The 20,580-nt window shown below is 41.1% G+C and overlaps 1 protein-coding gene across 1 annotated transcript in view; it reads right to left on the bottom strand.

Moving 5' to 3' along the window:
• Positions 1-20,580, bottom strand: part of ANKFN1 (ankyrin repeat and fibronectin type III domain containing 1) — a 481,844-nt gene that overhangs the window by 179,160 nt on the left and 282,104 nt on the right. The window contains exon 3 of the mRNA XM_069602535.1: positions 15,953-16,087. The gene's annotated coding sequence lies outside the window, so the exon portion shown is untranslated. The remainder of the gene's footprint in view (positions 1-15,952; positions 16,088-20,580) is intronic.

The following is a 20,580-nucleotide window of genomic DNA, read 5'->3' as shown; positions in this document are numbered from 1 at the left end:
GGACATGACTGAGGGACTGAACAACAAAGTTAACCAAACAAAAACTTCAGTGGCCACATATGATGAAAATACAGACTTTACAGATTTAGTTCAGGACTTTACAAGTTCAGTTAGGGGACAATCTGATTTCTAGAGTTGCCACATTATATTGTTTAACATGCCTAGTTTTCAACAGAAAAATGTATAAAATATACCATAGCTATTTTCCATTCGCGGGAAATAAAGCAATACATTAATATTGCCCTTGAAGAAGTCTAAATGTTGGGCTTGTTAGACAAAGACTTAAACTGGATATCTTAAATATGTTCAAGGAACTAAAGGAATTCATGTCTAAAGAAATAAAGGAAATCAAGAGAATGGATGTCTCACCATATAAAAAATATCAATTTATTAAGCAAAGCCAGAACCAAACAGAAATTCTGGAGTTGAAAGGTGCAATAATTGGGACTTCACTGGTGATCCAGTGGTGAAGAATCCACCTGCCAATACAGAGACGCACGTTTGACCCCTGATTTGGGAAGATTCCACAAGACGGGACGATAAGCCTATGTGCTACAACTACTGAGCCCAAGTACTGCACCTGCTGAAGCTCACATGCCTAGAATTTGTGCTCCCCAACGAGAGGAGCCGCTGCAATGAGAAGCTCATGCCCCACAATGAAGAGTAGACCCCGCTCTCTCACTGTGACTAGAGAAAGCCTGTGTGCAGGAGTGGAGCCAAAAATAAACAAATAAAAACAATAGCATCAAAACCCCATAATACCAACAAAAAGAAAAGCGCAATAACTGAAATGAAAAACTGACTAGAGGGACTCAACATCAGATTTGAAAAGGCAGAATGAAGAATCAGCCAACTCAAAGATAGGTCAATTGAAATCAGTTTTAGGAGCAAAAAGGAAAAAATAATGAAGAAAAACTGTTTTGGAGATCTTTGTGACAACATCAAGTATACCAAGATATGTTTAATAGGAATTTCAGAAGGAGAAAGAATATTGAAAAAATAATGGCCAAAAGCTTCCTCAAACTGATGAAAAACTCACAGCCAAGAATTTAGTGAACACCAAGTTGGATAGAGTTAGAGAATCATACCTAGATACATCATAATTAAACTGTCAAAAGCTAAAGACAAAGAGAAAATCTTGAAAACAAGCAAGAAATAACTCCTTATGTATAAGGGATCCTCAAAATGAATTATAGCTGACTTTTCATCAGAAAATCAGAGAGGCCAGAGGGATGTGGTTTTAAGCACAGTATCGAAAGTAAGGGCTTTGATGTAAGTCTGATCTAATTTCAGGTTTTGGCTTTTCAACTTATTAACTGGATGATATTTAGCAGAATATTCGCTTCAACTTCCTCATTGTAACAGTATTACCATCTCAATTTTAATGGTCATGTCTAAAGGGGTATTAAAGTTTTAAGTGAAGTAACACATACCAATTGTTTAACAGAGTGCTTGAAATAAATAGATGTTCCATAAATATTTTCTGAATATATATTTATTTTAGGTACACTGTTCCCATGCAATTACTGGTCTGCTTTTTAATACTGTAGATTTGGTTCCATTTTCCAGAATTTCATAAAAATGGAAGGAATCATTATCATTCCCTCTTTTCTTTTTAACTTTGATTCTTTTTTATTTTGAGGGCCAATTTTTTAATGGTAGGGTTTCTTTTCTAATTTTAATTTTTAATGGAAGTATAGTTGATTTACAGTGTCATGTTAGTTTCTAATGTACAGCAAAGTGATTCAGTTAAATATAAGATTATACATTTTCTTTATTCAGAATAGTTTCTATTATAGGTTATTACAAGATAATGAATAGAGTTCCCTGTGCTATACAATTGGTCCTTGTTATTTATCTATTTTATCTACACGTGAGTCCCCTGCATATGAATGAGTTACGTTCTAAGAGCACATTTGTTAATCCAATTTGTTGATAAGTCTAACAAAGTTAGGTACCCAGCTAACACAATCAGCTGTATAGTACTGTACTGTAATAGGTTTATAATACCTTTCACACAAACATATTTTAAAAAAAAACAAACGCGAAAAATAAAACACTATAAATCTTACAGTACAGTACCTGGAAAAGTATAGTAGAACAGTGCAAAGATGGCATCCAGAGGCTGGCAGTGAGTGACCAAGCAAGAAGAGTTACAGCCTGGAGAAGGAAGAGAGGGTGGAGACGGTAGAGGCGACGGATTGCCAGCCAAAGGAGACGGAGGGCAAGCTGCAGCTTCACTCACTCTTGTCCCTGATGGCACAGGTTCTGGTTCTTTGTTGGATTCTTTTCTATATACACGCTTGAGAAAACAACCCAGTGATGTTTGGCAGTAGCTATTTTTTTGTTTTTTGGTTTTTTTTCTTATCATAGGTGACATGGTAGCACTGGATTGCATTCCAAATAGCTGCTGCAACTTTCATGGACTGTTCTATATTCAGGTCCTATGCCACAAACCCCAACACTGCTCCTCAAACAGAGAAAATCCCCTTGCCATTTCCTGCACTGTGACTCTCTTCAGTTACTTCCTCTTCTTGTTTCTCTTTGTCCTTTCTCTGTGCCTTCAATTCCATCAGGTCTTCCTTACTGAAGTCCTCATGTTGCTTAGCAAAGAGTTCAATGAAGCTGTTCTCTTGCAGGTTTAACTTGAAATAAAGATACTGTAGCAAGTATCTTTTAATTTCATGGCTGCAGTCATCATCCATGGTGATTTTGGAGCCCACCCCAGGCAAATAAAATCTGTCATTGTTTCCACTTTTCCCCCATATATTTGCCATGAAGTGATGAAACTGGGTGCCATGATCTGAGGTTTTTGAGTGTTGAGCTTTAAGCCAGCTTTTTCACTCTCCTCTTTCACTTTCATCAAGAAGCTCTTTAGTTCCTCTTCATTTTATGCCATTAGAGTGGTATCATATATATATCTGAAGTTGTTGATATTTCTCCTGCCAATCTTTATTCCAGCTTGTGTTTCATCCATCCTGGCACTTCGCATGATTATATTCTGCATATAAGTTAAATAAGCAGGGTGACAATATGCAGTCTTGATGTACTCATTTTCCAATTTTGAACCAGTCCTTTTTTCCATGTCCAGTTCCAATGGTTGCTTCTTGATCTGCATACAGGTTTCTTAGGAGACAGGTAAGGTGTTCCGGTGTTCCCATCTTTTTAAGAATTGTCCACAATTTGTTGTGATCACAGTAAAAGAGTTTAGCAAAGTCAATGAAACAGAAGTAGATTTTTTTTCCCTGGAATTCTATTGCTTTCTCTATGGTCCAGTAGGTGTTGGGAATTTGAACTCTGGTTCCTCTGCCTTTCCTAAATTCAGCTTGAACATCAGGAAGTTCCCACTTCAGGTACCGTTGAAGACTAACTTGAAGGATTTTGAGCATTACTTGCTAGCATCTGAATTGAGCACACTTGTATGGTAGTTTGAACATTCTTTGGCATTGCCTTTCTTTGGGATTGGAATGAAAACTGAACTTTTCCAGTCCTGTGGCCATTGCTGAGTTTTCCAAGTTTGCTGGCATATTGAGCGCAGCACTTTCACAGCATCATCTTTTAGGATTTGAAAGAGCTCCACTGGAATTCCATCACCTCCACTAGCTTTGTTCATAGTAAAGCTTCCGAGGGCCCACTTGACTTCACATTCCAGGATGTCTGGCTCTAGGTGAGTGACCACACCATTATGGTTATCTGGGTCATGAGAACTTTTTTGTATAGTTCTGTGTATTCTTATCACATGTTCTTAACTTCTTCTGCTTCTGTTAGGTCCTTGCTGTTTCTGTCCTTTACCGTGCCTGTCTTTGCCTGAAATATTCCCTTCATGTCTTCAATTTTCTTGAAGAGATCTCTAGTCTTTCCTATTCCATTGTTTTCCTCTATTTCTTTGCACAGTTCACTTGAGAAAGTCTTCTTATCTCTCCTTGCCATTCTCTGGAACTCTGCATTCAGTTGGGTATATCTTTTCCTTTCTCCATTGCCTGTTCCTTCTTTTTTTTTTAATTTTTATTTTTACTTTATTTAACTTTACAATACTGTATTGGTTTTGCCATACATTGACATGAATCCACCACGGGTGTACATGTGTTCCCAGACATGAACCCCCCTCTTTATTCAGCTATTTGTAAGGCCTACTCAAATAACCACTTTGCCTTCTTGCATTTCTTTTTCTTTGGGATGATTTTGGTCACTGTAGAGTATTAAGAACCCCCATTCATAGTTCTTTAGCACTCTGTCTACTAGATCTAATTCTATTTGTCGCCTTCACTATAGAATTATAAGGGATTTGATTTAGGTCATATTTGAATGGTCTAGTAGTTTTCCCTACTTTCTTCCATTTAAGCCTGAATTATGCAATAAAGAGCTCATGATCTGAGCCACAGTCAGCTCCAGGTCTTGTTTTTGATGACTGTATAGACCTTCACCTGATGTGAAGAGCTGAATTCTTAGAAAAGACCTTGATGCTGGGAAAGATTGAAGGTAGGAGGAGAAGGGGATGACAGGGGATGAGATGGCTGGATGGCATCACCGACTCAATGTACATGAGTTTGTGCAAGCTCTGGGAGATAGGGAAGGATGGGGAAGCCTGGTGTGCTACAGTCCATGGGGTCACAAAGAGTTGGGCATGTCTGAGTGACTGAATGATACAAACCTTCTCCACCTTTGGCTGCAGAGAATATAATCAATCTGATTTCAGTATGGACCATCTGGGGATGTCCATGTGTAGAGTCATCTCTTCTGTTGGAAGAGGTGTTTGCTATGGCCCGTGCATTCTCTTGGCAAAATTCATTTTATATTGTTTAATTTTGTACTCTGAGGTCAAACTTGCTTGTTACTCCAGGTATCTCCTGACTTCATACTTTTGCATTCCAATCACCTATGATGAAAAGGACATTTTTTTTTTTTTTGGTGTCTGTTCTAGAAGGTCTTGAGGTTCTTCCTAGAACCATTTGGTTTCTTTGGCATTGGTGGTTGGGTCATAGACTTGGGTTACTGTGATGCTGTACGATTTGCCTTGGAAATGAACTGAAATCATTCTGTCATTTTTGAGATTGCACCCAACTCATGTCTTTTGGACTCTTTTGTTGGCTATAAGGACTACTCTATTTCTTTGAAGGGATTCTTGCCCACAGTAGTAGATATAATGGTCATCTGTATTAAATTCACCCATTTCCATCCATTTTAGTTCACTGTTTCCTAAAATATTGATGTTCACTCTTGTCATTTTCTGCTTGACCACATCCAATTTACCTTGATTTGTGGGTCTAACACTCCAGATCCCTATGCAATATTGCTCTTTACAGCCCTGGACTTTACTTTCACTACCAGACACATCCACAACTGGATTTAGCAGTATACAAAGAGCATAATATCATGATCAATCATGGTTTATTTCAGGAAAGCAAGTTAGTATAGCATTCAGCATAATTTATTGCACTAACAGAATAAAGGGGAAAAGCCATATGGTCATCTTTATAGATGTACCATATAGATGTCAAATAGCATTAGACAATGTCAATATCCATTTATAAATTTTTAAAAAATTAGGAATATAAGGGAAATTCTTCTACCTGATAAAGAGAATCTACAAAAACCTATAGGTAACACTATGTTTAATAATTAAAAACCAACTCCTTCTTTCCAGGATCAGAAAGAATGCAAGACTGTCCATTCTTACCTTTTCTGTTTTACTAGACATCCTTGCCAGTGAAGTAAGATAAGAAAAATAAAGGCATACAGATTGGAAAGAAACAAGGAAGACAGTCTTCATTTGCAGATGACATAAAACCTCTGTAGAACAATCTAATAAATATACAAAAATCTACTTAGAACTAAATACCACAAAATATATGCAAAACTACAGTTAAAACTACACAACATTAATATGTGAATTAAAGAAGACCTAAATAAATAAAGATAGACCTTCTTCAAGATCAGATCAGAAGAATTAGTATTGTTAAGCTGCTAGTTCTTCCAAACTGAGCTATAGGTTCAATGCACTCGCAATCAAATTCTAGCAGTCCGTTTTTCTTTCTAGAAATTGACAAGCTTTATGAAAATGGAAAGAATCTAAAATAGTTAAAACAACGCTGAAAAGAGAACAAAGTGGCTTACACAACCTTATTTCAAGACTTATAAAGCTACAATAATCCAGATATGGTACTGTTGTAAGGATTGCTGTATATATAAAGACAATGGCATAAGGATCGACATATAGGTGACTGAAGCAGCAGAGAGAGCCCAGAAATAGCCTGAACATATATGGTCAGTTGGTTTTTCACAAAGGGCCAAGATGATTCAATAGAGAAAAATTATTTTTTCAATATTCTTTTGAAACAATGGGTGATGGCGCAATGGGATATACATATGCAAAAAAGAACCTTAACTCCCACTTCATATCATATATACAAATTAACTTGAAATAGATCATAGAACTAACTTTGAAAGCTAAAACCAAAACTTCTAGAAGGAAACATAAGAGAAAATCTTTGTGAACTTGAATAAGATAGTGATTTCTTAGAGGAGATCCAAAATGCACAAACCATAAAATCAAGTGATAAATTGGACTTAACGAAAATTAAAGACTTCTGCTCTTTGACATATTGTGGCCTGGATCTGTGAAGAGCCAAGCTGTAAGGCAAGACTGACGGTAGCCTGGACAATCCACGTCCAAAATGGCAAGAATAACCTATGGAGAGTGGAGTCTGTTCAGATTTATTCCAAAACTACCTGTTTCCGGGCCTTTGGCCGCTTGCTCAGAGAGCTATGGCCGCTGCTGTTGACCCGTCTCTTAACGCCCCCAGCTGTCACAAGTGAAGGGCGGGTCCATCATGCTTCTTGTGACAGTAGCTTCAACAGCTCTGGCCCAACTAGACCCACGGAGGGAGGCTCCAGCCTCCATCATGGCTACAGTGAAGGACTGGGTAACATCCAGATATGGGAAAGCTGGATCGTAAGAGACAGGAGACCGGGAGTATCCAGCAGATAGTTCCCCTCTCCAACCCTTCCCTATGGACTGTTTTGAAGGCTTCTTGGAAGCAGTCACATGCAAACAAACAGCCATATGTGTTCTCTTGTTATGTTTTGGTTAGTTCAGCTACAAACCACCTGTATTTGTTTCCCCTCATTCTTTGGCTCATTTTCTTTTATTCCTTTAAGTTTGATGCCCTGAGGTTGCATCTGTTAGTACCAAATAGAATATTTGCAATTGACTTTGCCTCAGGCTTTGTTTTCATAGGCTAAGACAAAATATAACAATCCTATGAGAAATCATAGGACTGTTATGACTTCCCCGGTGGCTCAGATGGTAAAGCATCTGCCTACAATGTGGGAGACCCGGGATCCATCCCTGGGTCAGGAAGACACCCTGGAGAAGGCAATGGCACCCCACTCCAGTACTCTTGCCTGGAAAATCCCATGGACGGAGGAACCTGGTGGGCTAGAGTCCATGGGTCACAAAGAGCTGGACACGACTGAGTGAGTTCACTTTCACTTTCATGAGGAAATCAACACTACTAATACATCATCATTTTAAAAACAAGAAAACTGAGGCCCAGGGAGGTGAGGTAATTTGTCCAAGATCCTATAGCTAGTAAATGGAGGAAGTAGAATTAGAACTCTGACTCTAAACCTTCTGCTCTTAGCAACTCTGCTATTATTCTGGTCTGGCTGCCTATCAGCTTCTTGCTAGACCTTGATTCTGAAGACAAGATCTTGCCCTCATTATGAGTTCTGGCATGTCCAGAGTCCCTGTCTCATAGGCACTTGGTTGCAGAACTTTCTTGTTTTATTTGTACTGTGAAAAATGAACTGAGCCAGTTTGAATGAGGAGCGGTGGTAAAACAAAGCATATTAGAAACAGGAATTCTAGCCATTTCTGACAGCTGGGTAGACAGATACATTTAGTGAAGGGAACATTTCTGACTGGGACAAGATTGCTCTTCAGGCTGTGAGGTGAACTAGGGACCTTTAGACTCCAACTGGCCTGTCACTAGACAGGAAAGTATGACCCCTTCCCCCATTCTCTACTGCTTAACATGACGAGTATGTCTTCAGTTGCTAACGTGTGGCCAATTCTACTACACTGACGGTATATAACAGGGTGCAATCATCCTTTTCAGTTCCTGTGCATTTAAAAAAAATAATATATTCAGTTGTTCAGTGGTAAGTTTTTAAAAGTCAGCTGTGACTTCACAGCTAGAAGACTGATTTTTGAAGTTTGAAAGTATATTTATGAGGTAGAAAGTGAAAAGACCATTAATAGTGGTTCTATAGGTTAATAGATCCTTATGGATAATCTACTTTGTAACCTATGTATCCTATGTTAGACGCTTATTCAGAGGTGAACGGGCAGGGTCCTAATAGGGTAACCAATTGGCTTGGCTTGCCTGGGACTGAGTGGTTTCCCTGGTTGCAGGACTTATACTGCTAAAATCGGATAAGTCCTGGGCAATTTGAAACAAGTGATTAACCTACCGTTATCCCAAGGGGCTCATAGGCTAAAAATGCAGGCAGTTATACAAGTGTATGCAGCTATGCAATAGTGTGATATGTGAAATATGTAACAATAATATGGTTTACTTCCATGACACTTTCTCTGAGACAGTCACTGTTTAGAATACTAATTTATGTATCAGTTCATTGAATCCCACAACAGCCCTGTGAAATAAGGACTATTATCATCCTCACTCGACATAGAAATTGAGGCACTGCTAAGGCACAGATCTAGGTTTTAAACCCAGGAAATAAAGGTCTATATCTGATAAATTAATGTCTAGACACTGGTCTCAAATGTCTAAGGCCAAGAAGTAGCAAAAGGAATAAGTGATTAACTTTGTGGGTGAGAGAAGGTGGTGATGGGAGAAGGGCGTGTGGGGAAAGGGGTGAGAGAAGGTGGTGCCTGAGCAGGAATGTAGGAAAGAAAGAAAAAGGCATTCTTGGCAGGCTGGGTCAAGCTAGGACATGGATTTGTGAACCATCATGGTGTTGCTGGTAGATCAGTGTCTATAGGAGATCTGACCAGAGTTTTCTGGGCTCTGACATGTTCAGTGGTACATTTCAACCACCATTCCAGGGCCTTGAGAAAGAAGCCTGGAGAAGTCATAGGGCTGGGTGATCAAGGACTTCACAGTTCAGTTCAGTTCAGTTCAGTCGCTCAGTCATGTCCAACTCTTTGAGACCCAATGAATTACAGCACGCCAGGCCTCCCTGTCCATCACCAACTCCCGGAGTTCACTCGGACTCACATCCATTGAGTCAGTGATGCCATCCAGCCATCTCATCCTCTGTCGTCCCCTTCACCTCCTGCCCCCAATCCCTCCCAGCATCAGAGTCTTTTCCAATGAGTCAACTCTTCGCATGAGGTGGCCAAAGTACTGGAGTTTCAGCTTTAGCATCATTCCGTCCAAAGAAACTCCAGGGTTGATCTTCAGAATGGACTGGTTGGATCTCCTTGCAGTCCAAGGGACTCCCAAGAGTCTTCTCCAACACCACAGTTCAAAAGCATCAATTCTTCAGTGCTCAGCCTTCTTCACAGTCCAACTCTCACATCCATACATGACCACACGAAAAACCATAGCCTTGACTAGACGGACCTTAGTCGGCAAAGTAATGTCTCTGCTTTTGAATATGCTATCTAGGTTGGTCATAACTTTCCTTCCAAGGAGTAAGCGTCTTTTAATTTCATGGCTGCAATCACCATCTGCAATGATTTTGGAGCCCAGAAAAATAAAGTCTGACACTGTTTCCACTGTTTCCCCATCTATTTCCCATGAAGTGATGGGACCGGATGCCATGATCTTCATTTCTGAATGCTGAGTTTAAGCCAACTTTTTCACTCTCCTCTTTCACTTTCATCAGGAGGCTTTTTAGTTCCTCTTCACTTTCTGCCATAAGGGTGGTGTCATCTGCATATCTGAGGTTATTGATATTTCTCCCAGCAATCTTGATTCCAGCTTGTGCTTCTTCCAGTCCAGCATTTCCCATGATGTACTCTGCATAGAAGTTAAATAAGCAGGGTGACAATATACAGCCTTGACGTACTCCTTTTCCTATTTGGAACCAGTCTGTTGTTCCATGTCCAGTTCTAACTGTTGCTTCCTGACCTGCATACAGATTTCTCAAGAGGTAGGTCAGGTGGTCTGGTATTCCCATCTCTCTCGGAATTTTCCACAGTTTATTGTGATCCACACAGTCAAAGGCTTGGGCATAGTCAATAAAGCAGAAATAGATGTTTTTCTGGAACTCTCTTGCTTTTTCAGTGATCCAGCAGATGTTGTCAATTTGATCCCTGGTTCCTCTGCCTTTTCTAAAACCAGCTTGAACATCAGGGTGTTCATGGTTCACGTATTGCTGAAGCCTGGCTTGGAGAATTTTGAGCATTACTTTACTAGCGTGTGAGATGAGAGCAATTGTTTGGTAGTTTGAACATTCTTTGGCATTGCCTTTCTTTGGGATTGGAATGAAAACTGACCTTTTCCAGTCCTGTGGCCACTGCTGAGTTTTCCAAATTTGCTGGCATATTGAGTGCAGCACTTTCACAACATCATCTTTTAGGACTTGAAAGAGCTCCACTGGAATTCCATCACCTCCACTAGCTTTATTCATAGTGATGCTTTCTAAGGCCCACTTGACTTCACATTCCAGGATGTCTGGCTCTAGATGAGTGATCACACCATCGTGATTATCTGGGTTGTGAAGATCTTTTTTGTACAGTTCTTCTGTGTATTCTTGCCACCTCTTCTTAATATGTTCTGCTTCTGTTAGGTCCAGACCATTTCTGTCCTTTATCGAGCCCATCTTTACATGAAATGTTCCCTTGGTATCTCTAATTTTCTTGAAGAGATCTCTAGTCCTTCCCATTTTGTTGTTTTCCTCTATTTCTTTGCATTGATTTCTGAAGAAGGCTTTCTTATCTCTTCTTGCTATTCTTTGGAACTCTGCATTCAGATGCTTACATCTTTCCTGTTCTCCTTGGCCTTTCGCTTCTCTTCTTTTCACAGCTATTTGTAAGGCCTCCCCAGACAGCCATTTTACTTTTTTCCATTTCTGACAGATTGTGGTCCATTGGAGAAGGAAATGGCAAACCACTTCAATATTCTTGCCTTGAGAACCCCATGAACAGTATGAAAAGGCAAAATGATAGGATACTAAATGAGGAACTCCCCAGGTCAGTAGGTGTCCAATATGCTACTGGAGATCAGTGGAGAAATAACTCCAGAAAGAAAGATGGCATGGAGCCAAAGCAATAACAATACCCACCTGTGGATGTGACTGGTGATAGAAACAAAGTCCGATGCTGTAAAGAGCAATATTGCATAGGAACCTGGAATGTCAGGTCCATGAATCAAGGCACATTGGAAGTGGTCAAACGAGATGGCAAGAGTGAACGTCGACATTCTAGGAATCAGCGAATTAAAATGGCCTGGAATGGGTGAATTTAACTCAGATGACCATTATGTCTACTACTCTGGGCAGGAATCCCTCAGAAGAAATGGAGTAGCCTTGATGGTCAGCAAAAGAGTCCGAAATGCAGTACTTGGATGCAGTCTCAAAAACGACAGAATGATGTCTGTTCGTCTCCAAGGCAAACCATTAATATCACTGTAATCCAAGTATATGCCCCAACCAGTAATGCTGAAGAAGCTGAAGTTGAACGGTTCTATGAAGACCTACAAGACCCTGTAGAACTAACACCCCCAAAAGGTGTCCTTTTCATTAAAGGGGACTGGAATGCAAAGCAGGAAGTCAAGAAACACCTGGAGTAACAGGCAAATTTGGCTTTGGAATGCAGAATGAAGCAGGGCAAAGACTAATAGAGTTTTGCCAAGAAAATGCACTGGTCATAGCAAACACCCTCTTCCAACAACACAAGAGAAGACTCTACACATGGACATCACCAGATGGTCAACACTGAAATCAGATTGATTATATTCTTTGCAGCCAAAGAGGGAGAAGCTCTACATAGTCAGCAAAAACAAGACCGGGAGCTGACTGTGGCTCAGATCATGAACTCCTTATTGCCAAAGTCAGACTTAAATTGAAGAAAGTAGGGGAAACTGCTAGACCATTTCGGTATGACCTAAATCAAATCCCTTATGATTACACAGTGGGAGTGAGAAATAGATTTAAGGGCCTAGATCTGGTAGATAGAGTGCCTGATGAACTATGGAATGAGGTTTGTGACGTTGTACAGGAGACAGGGATGAAGACCATCCCCATGGTAAAGGACTTCACCTGTCACGCTAAGGAGCACAGATTTCAACCTGTTCACCATAGGGATCACTAGAGGATTTTAAGACAAAGCTGATGCTTGCACTTTTACAGAATTACTCTGGAGGCATCTAGAAGGGGAGAGGGTGGTACAGGACTAGTGGCAAGTGAAAACCAAGGTCTTGAAGAAGCCCCTGTGGGAGCTGGTGACTTCAACTACAGTGTGTGGCAGAAGAGATGGAGAGGGCTGGGCAGGTTAAAAATGTGAAGAAGATAGAATGAACCAAGCATGGTTAGTGATTGGATGGAAAGGCCAAGGAATTAGGAAACTGACTTCTATGTTCTCTGCTTGGCTAGCTAGGTATATAGGCCTTCCACCAATAATTAAAAAAAAAAAAAAAAGAACACAGGAGGAAAAGTGGATTTAAAGAAGAAAGAAGGCGAGTCCAGCTTTTCACAGTGTGACTCTCAAGGGCCTAGAGGAAGTCTAGATGATATTGTCTAATCCAAGCATTCCGGTAAAAAGTGAGGCAGCTTGTCCTAAAGGCTACTTAGTTTTCTGATCAAGAGTGAAATAATAATTATGAAGGAACCTCTTGGAGACAGGTATAAAATAGATAGAAAGCAATAGAATTAATATAATATTAATGTAGCATTCTTTGGTTTCCCCTGAGGTACAAAATATTTAATACATTCATTTAATACATTTAACACATACATTTAAAAATTTAATACATTGATTTATGGTAAGATATCAGTGACTGGGCCTTCCCAGGTGGAGCTAGTGGTAAAGAACACAGCTGCCAGCGCAGGAGATATTAGAGATGCAGGTTTGACCCTGGGTTGGGAAGATCCCCTGGAGGAGGGCATGACAACCCACTCCAGTATTCTTGCCTGGAGAATCCCCATGAACAGAGAAGCCTGTCGGGCTACAGTCCATGGGGTTGCAAAGAGTTGGAGACAACTGAAGGGATTTCATATGTACACGTGGATCAGTGGCTTAACTTATTATCTGTCCTTAGAAAGAGGAGAGTGAAAAAGTTGGCTTAAAGCTCAACATTCAGAAAACGAAGATCATGGCATCTGGTCCTATCACTTCGTGGGAAATAGATGGGGAAACAGTGGAAACAGTGGTTGACTTTATTTTTTGGGGTCCAAAATCACTGCAGATGGTGATTGCAGCCATGAAATTAAAAGACATTTCCTCCTTGGAAGGAAAGTTATGACCAACCTAGATAGCATATTGAAAAGCAGAGACATTACTTTGCCAACAGAGGTCCGTCTAGTCAAGGCTATGGTTTTTCCTGTGGTCATGTATGGGTGTGAGAGTTGGACTGTGAAGAAGGCTGAGCGCCGAAGAATTGATGCTTTTGAGCTGTGGTGTTGGAGAAGACCCTTGAGAGTCCCTTGGACTGCAAGGAGATCCAACCAGTCCATTTTAATCCATTCTAAAGGAGATCAGTCCTGGGTATTCATTGGAAGGACTGATGCTAAAGCTGAAACTCCAATATTTTGGCCACCTCATGTGAAGAGTTGACTCATTGGAAAAGACCCTGATGGTGGGAGGGATTGAGGGCAGGAGGAGAAGGGGATGACAGAGGATGAGATGGCTGGATGGCATCACTGACTCAATGGACATGAGTTTGAGTGAACTCTGGGAGTTGGTGATGGACAGGGAGGCCTGGCGTGCTGCAGTTCATGGGGTCACAAAGAGTCAGACATGACTGAGAGACTGAACTGAAGTGAACTGAACTGAACTGAAGAAATATCTGTGTTTCATAAAGGACAGCAATGCTTAACTGAATCCCAGATAAAATAATTTCATTTATCTTAGTCCTGGAGATGGATTTTTTTTTTTTTTGAGCTGATGAACCTCTAGAACATCATAATACATCTGCAGCTGCTAATTCCATGTACATAGGTACGGGGGTAATTAGAACATCTGAAAGTTTTCATAAATTCATTACATGGATTTCTTTCATCCTTGATTTAACGCTCCCCAAGTAGTCACATGTTTGCTTATTTCAAACATTTAAGACCTTCAGTATCTTTTTATCCAAGTATAGAAAATCAGTTATTACTGTGCAATATGATGAAAAAATTATTTACATGACCAATTTATTTGAATTTTAAGTTTTTTAAAAACGCCATTTTTCATCTCTATGCTCCCCTTCCAACGCTTTAAGTGTAATCTCTGTTGGATGAGGGAGGGGGCATGCATCTCCTCATCCCCACGTAAACTCTCATCTGTGGGTTTTTGGTACACAGGCTCTGGATTAAAGCCCATTAACGGTGATCTTGATTGCCTATTGCATCCTTTAACAAGAAAGGTTTAAGTCGTAACTCATAGATACGTTAGTTGACCTTAGTGTGTCTTCTTTGAAACAACTAGGAATGGAAGGAGTGGAGGAATGGAGATTCAGGGAGAGTAAATGAATTCTCGAAGACACACACTCCACTGGGGAAATCACCGAAAGAGACTGCCTTTCCTGACATCTCTAGCCACTAAACAATGCTGTCTCCCTCCTGTTAGGGTGCCATCATTTGCTGAAACAGCCAAATCATGCAGCAGAATGACCCTGTTCTTGTGACTCAGTGGCCTGGGGATACTTTCTACTAGGCAAAAGGCCACCCATCTCTCAGATTTCTTAACTTTGCTTTGTATTTAGAGAAACATGCTGTTCACTGTTCCATCATCATCCATCCTTGTCAGCACTCAAGGCCAAAGCTTCATCTGAACAGCCAGTGATATACTGCAGAGAGAATGCACCAAAGACATCAAACTCTGTATGACATTTATGTAGACTCTGAGCCCACCAGAAATGGATTGATGATGTCATAAAGTCTTGCGGTAACCAGGCAAACAAGACTAAGGAGAGACGGTGGTGATAGAGATGGTAGGAAAAATAATAGTTCTCTCCACTCACTTTCCCCCTCTGCAGAAATTCGTTTATGTCTTATTTAGAACAGGAGAAAATTAAATGAGTACAGGGATTTTTGGGGCCAAGCATAGAAGCAAACTCAGCATGGGTAACAGGGCACTCAAAATATTCCACTTTCACACTTAAGACATCCTTCCCACTATATGTGTTCATGGAACAACACATGAACTTGAGAAATGTGGGTGTTGAAAGTGGCAGTGGATCAGGCAAGGGTTTGCGTGCACGTTCACTGTGTCCCTTTGGCATCCTCAGCATCCAATCATGATGCTATTTATGATCATGCCAACCTAGGATGGACAGAATGCTAACATTCTGCTCTGGATGTCCAGCCTGCAAACTGGATTAAAGACAGAAATATGCCTAGATTTGTATTCAGGATTATCAGTGTGATGGAATCCATCTTTTCTGGATCCTACAGGTATTTTGTAGGTACTCAGGAACCCCAGTGGAAAATGATCTCACACAACAACAGAATAGGATATTTTTCATAGCTAATGCTAATCAGTTATGCAAGCACCAAACATCCTTGAGCTTGCTACAAACAAAATGCCCAGTTATTAGAAATGGAGCTTCCCTATCCCCTTTTTACCTATTCACGCAAACATGCCTGTGTTATTGCAGAACCACTGTGTATGGCCTGTGTGCAATCTTCCTGGGCTGCCTGCAGCTAACTTTGGAAGATGCAAATTTTTTTTTTTACATCATTTAAGCCACAGCAACACATACATATTTTAAAAGTAATCAGTAACTAAAAAAGCCTCACATTCACATGAAGAAAGACGACAATAAATTGGACTTACCAGGTTAGGTTGTTTGAGGCAGCAGAGGAGCAAGTTGCTGGTAATTGTCCAGTGCTTTCATTCAATAAATCACACTGGCTCTGCTTTCTCCTGTGGCTCAGCCTCTGCGCAAAGCAAGCAAACCTCCTTCCTATTCTGTGTAAAGAGTAAAATGTAAGGAGGATTACTACAGGCAAGAGCCGAAGTCATGATCACTAAGGTATCTCAAGGCAAAATGAAAGGGCCAGTGATGTACAGGGAGAGGATGGGGGAAGGAAACAGCTTGGCTCAGAATCTAGGTGTATTCTCAGGACTGCAGCCCTGGGAGGGATTGATTTCTCAAGCCCTTTTGCGTGTAGTGAACGGATACTATGACTCCCGTGCAGCTTTAGCCTATTGTAACTGTGAGGTCCGTTAGGAACGGCCCACAGGGAAAATAAGCTTCATGGCAAACAAGACTGAATCGGAACAGATTGTTACTCAAGGATGAGCAAAGGGGCGATGAGGCAGCCAGTTAGCTTTGCCCTGTACGAACTGCAGGGGAAGAAATATCGTCTGGCATCCTGGAGCCCATCCAGCAATCTGTGACTGCAAATGGTCCACAGCCTCCTGGGGCCAGATACCCTCTTACGCCCACAGCTGCTTGGGACCAGAAGCACACAGGTGGCAGCCGTATCCTCTCACCTCGTGCGTGGCACACGAGCAATCCTTCTCCTAGTAGGAACAAGGGGCATCTTTAGAAAGGTCCCAGGCTCCCTGGGGCTGCTCAACCAATGCCAGTTTTTGTCTGAGCTGGGTCTGAGAAAGTAATCAACAGACTTGGGACTTGGGACACCTAAAGGCTCAGTTTTTAGGAAGAAGATTCCAGTGCTTTCATTCCAGCCACATCTGGATGCACCTGGCTCCTTTCACGGGGTTATGCTTTATGCGACGAGTAAGACACACAGAATAGATTTCCTAGAAAGCCACTTATGTAGGCATTTTTCATATTTCTCTCTGAAATAAAATGGCAAATGACCTCCACAGGCTGCTTATTATGTTTAGGGAGCATCATTGATTGAGAGTACATGTGAATACACACACACACTCACACACACACACGTAGATACACACACACACACACACACACACACGTCCCTAGCAACAGCACTGAAAATCTTTCTCAAGCTCTATTCAGATTCTGTTTGTGCCAAATGAAAGCTTAGCTTCTGCAATGACTTCAGAAATAATTTTGGACCCTTTTGCTAGGCACCGACACTGGTCTGGGATTTATACCTGGAGCTCAGTCAACTTCTCTATTTTGAATGTGACTCTGTAACAAATCAGGAGAAAGTCTCTTGGTTATAAGCAAGAGGGTGGAGTGTTAATATATGTCCTGGTTACCAATTAGAATCCTGGGAATGGCATCTTGTATTCTTGAAAGTCTTCCCGCTTTATAGAGACCACACCTCATCCTGGCAGCTTAGTCATCCCCAACAAGTAGTTGTTCTGGGGCTGAGATCCGAGATAAGGCTCAGTGACATAAAAACTGGTGTCCAAAGGAGGAGTTCAGTTTGGCTTTGCACGATTGTACTTTTTTTCTCATTTGAAAGGCAAAGTCTCTCTCTGGATTACTTTCTCTTTTTCTCTCCCTTGAACTTATTTGTCCATGGAAACAGTGATAGAAATAAACTAATTTGGGAATATGCATGCCCTTGAGGATGAGAAGGCTAATTTTTTCATCAAGGATTAAGAAAGAGTCAGGCTACCCTCTCACAGCTTAAGCCTAAGTGAGTGCCAGGTAAAACTTTACCCTTATCTCTAGGAAGTCTTTGATTTTTGAGGCAGATTGACTTAAGAGGTAAGCCAGGTGACTCTCAGTAATTCTACTGAGGTTAGGGGCTGCCTCACAGGGGTTATTAGTTCAATCCGCTATGCAAAACTAAGTGGGTGATGCCTTCTATATTAGTGGCATTGCTTTTTGGAGCAAACACTTGAAACTGAGTCATTTCATGAGCCCGCGTCTATTGAAAAGGAGAACCATTTATCCATTCACTTATTAATCCTCTCTTCAACAGACATTTATTATTACTTAGTAGGCTAGATGCACTATGTCAAATACTTTAATGTTATGAAAAATTTATCAATAAATATTAACCCCCCATCATACTTTTGCAAAAGTCTCCATGTCTGGCTCTGCCTGTCTCTCTAGCTTAATTTCTCGTTACCTTCCTACCTGCCCTTCATGCTGTAACTTTTTTGAATATCTTTCAAGTTCTTGGACATGCAATGCTGTCTCTAAACTCCTAGAATTCTGCGTATGATTTTCTTCTGTCTAAATGCTCAGTCTCTTTTGTCTGGCTAACTCATGTATGGTTTTAGAGTCTCAACTCAAACATCATCTCTCAGGGATATTTTTCTAGTCCCTGAGCTTTTAAGCTTCCTACTCTGTGGTCCTATAGCACTTTATACCCTCCCATCATTATATCCATCACAATTTTTTTCTTTTTTTTTTTTTTGTATTTTGTTTGACATCAATCATTTCCATTTTACTGCAAGAGTTTAAATACAGCCTTTTATTCACTGCTCTATCTCGAGGTTCTTGCAGAGTTCCTGGCCTATAGAAGGTGTTCAAAAAATACTTAGAGAGTGTTTTGCGGAAGCACTTAGCATGTATTTATTGAATGATGAATACACCATCTCAAAGAATAACAGGGGTCTGAGAATTGAAAGGAACCCTAAAATCCACTTAGTATATGTAATTTTCTTGCCAAGTGGCCATCATTGAATGCTTGTCTTCTCTGATTATTCTTTCTCCATTAGTCCAATCACACGTTTACTTTGTCCCAAGCCACGTCAGCACTTGCACAGCATGTTCTTGCTTTTTGTTCTCCAGCTGCTTCCTGGAGTTTGTCTCATCCCTACAAACTGGTATTCTCTACAACACCTAACAAAAGCCTGCAATTATTTGATGCTCATTCATTCAACAACAAACATCTGAATAGAGAGTTAAATGATCAGAGTCCCGCTTTGGGAAGGTTACTCTGGTATTGGGGGAAGGATGGGTTGGATCAGTCAGACCTAATAATAACCAGAGCCCAGAGATAGCATTTAAAAGCAGCCTTGCTGTTTCTTGGGCTTCCCTGGAGGCTCAGCTGGTAAAGTGGCTAAGCTGTCTGCAGTGTGGCAGACCTGGGTTCAATCCCTGGGTTGGGAAGATCCCCTGGAGGAGGGCATGGCTACCCACTCCAGTATTCTGGCCTGGAGAACTCCATGGACTGTGTAGTTCATAGGGTCACAAAGATCTGGACATGACTAAGTGACTTTCACTTACTCTTTCTTTTCCTCTGCCTCTCCTCCATCGCCCCACCCTCCATATCATAAAATCAGAGTTCTCATTTGGAACACTGAGAGTGTTTAGTTCATGCTCAGCACTTCCCCTCCACCCAATTCCACCCCCACAGTCAGTTCACTTGCTTAGGTCATTCATGGATGTGTCTCACTGATTAAAGCTCCTTTGAAGACACGGATTGCATTTTACTTATTTTTAAAATTTTCTTCCTCCAGCCCTTACCCTGCCTGGCCTAGTGTCTTATAGATAGTAAATGCTCAATAAATATTAAGAAAGGAAAGTGCTTATTACGTGCAAAGCTTTGGATGGAACATTCTGGTGAGGAGGGGTACCAAAACGAATGAGATATCTTTTGAAAGACAGAAGAGGTCGATTTAGTGAGGGAGATGTGACTTATAATACAGGGCAGAATTAAATACATGTCATAAAAGTATGAGCAACGTGCTAAGGGAACAGAACAATGATTACTTCCTTCTGGGATACGTAGGGAAGATTTACAGAGCAGGCTGCATTTAAACTGGATCTGGAGGAATGAAAACCTCCAGACATTGGAAAGAAGAGAAAGGAGTGGAGACAATGCACAGAATTCCTGGAATATTTGGGGATTGACAAGTAGTCCCGTTGGGCTGGGGTAAGTGGTGATGGGAGGATCTAATGGAATTTAAGTTTCAGAAGTAGGCAGGGGCTAAAGAGAGCACTCACACACTGTGCTAAAGAGTTTGGACTTTATGTACAGTTGACAGAGATTTGAGTAGGAGAATATCAGTGCAGCTGACTCAAGATCCTTCCAGTCTAGCCATCATGGACCATGAACTGAAGTGGTAAGAATCTCTAAGCAGGAAGACATTGCTGTTAAGGGTCTGTGAGTGTGCAAATTAGGAGATGAACACGGGGCATTCTTTGGAGGTAGAGCTTTAGAATTTGTCAGCGGTACAGGTGGACGAAGTGAGATGGTGAAAGAAGCTGAGTTTCAACTTGCATGATGGCAGATAGTGATGGCATTACTCAATCCCAGTAATCAAACACAGAAATAACTTAGGCATTCGTGTCATGTTCTGAGATCCTTCTGAAGACCGAGAAGAGAGCAGAAGGCCAAGTCCTTGGAGCCAGATGAATGTGCCTAGGTGGCTTTGAAGAAGCCATTCAGCCGCAGCTAAACTTGAAGGCTCTAGTGAAGAACCCGCCTGCCAATGCAGGAGACGTACGAGACATGGGTTCGATCCTTGGGTGGGCATGGCAACCCACTCAAGTATTCTTGCCTGGAGAATCCCATGAGCAGAGGAGACTTGCAGGCTACAGTCCACAGGGTCACGAAGAG

Source organism: Ovis canadensis, chromosome 11 (genome assembly GCF_042477335.2).
Source record: "Ovis canadensis isolate MfBH-ARS-UI-01 breed Bighorn chromosome 11, ARS-UI_OviCan_v2, whole genome shotgun sequence".
NCBI classification, from domain to species: domain Eukaryota; kingdom Metazoa; phylum Chordata; class Mammalia; order Artiodactyla; family Bovidae; genus Ovis; species Ovis canadensis.
This window is presented reverse-complemented; position numbering and strand designations above follow the sequence as displayed.